Source organism: Athene cunicularia (assembly GCF_003259725.1).
Source record: "Athene cunicularia isolate RWA chromosome Z unlocalized genomic scaffold, athCun1 chrZ_part1, whole genome shotgun sequence".
NCBI lineage: Eukaryota > Metazoa > Chordata > Aves > Strigiformes > Strigidae > Athene > Athene cunicularia.
Genome location: NW_020799142.1, coordinates 23,427,561 through 23,428,518, shown reverse-complemented (window position 1 = coordinate 23,428,518; position 958 = coordinate 23,427,561).

Here is a 958-nt window from a genome sequence, read left to right as displayed (position 1 = left end):
TATAACCCCACCTGTCTTTCATTTGATAATCCACTTAAATAACCTTTAAACTATTCCATTACTTTACCTAAAACTAGAATCGTTTAACACAAATTCTTTTTTAAGATTATATGAATGCTAATTTAAGTCACATCATTGTCTATATCTGATTTAACAGTGGTGTATGATTTTCCACTCAGACCATTACTGTCTTCAATTTTATAGGCATGTCTCTCCATCATAACGCAGTAAACAAAGGACGGCATTTACAAACAAGTCGCTGACTAAGAGCAGAGTTGTAGGTGTGTTCATAACTAGTTGTTCATCCCCACCAATTTCAAAACAAGTAGTTTGGAGAAAAAGCACGAAGAACTGCGTTACTGAAAGAAAGCCTGGCATAAATCTGAAACATGATGTAAAAAGATTGCAGAGTTTGAACTACCGTGGCTAGGTATAGGACCAGAATATGCTGGCAGTCCCTCAATTTCAGGCCTTCACAGTGAAGGCGTTTCCAAAGCGCAGAAAAACCTTTCACAGTAAAATGTCACTGTCAGCGCGATTCTGGTCTTCCAAACCAGATAGTGCCGTCGTACACTAAAGCCGTTAAAGCGGATGACTGTACATACATTGGCCTGTACAGCGCACAGAGTTAAAGTCTTCAGACTTTAAACAAACACCAACATGAATACCTTAAACATACGTGCCCGGGGACCCTGAACGAAGCAAAAAAACAGCGTCTAAGAACTGAAAAACGAACACACCGATTCCTCCCGTCCCTCCTGGACACTGCCCCCAGCCCAGCTTCCCCCCCCGCGCCGTCGTTCCCTAGTCGAAGGGAGCTCGGGACGCCTCCAGGGTCTCCCCGCTTCCGACCCGGGTCGCGCACACCGCTGGGAACGCCCCGAGCAAGGGGGGCGACCAGGACACGCAGGACTCCCCCCTTCCTCCGACGCCGCTGCATCCAGCCCGGCCACGTCCC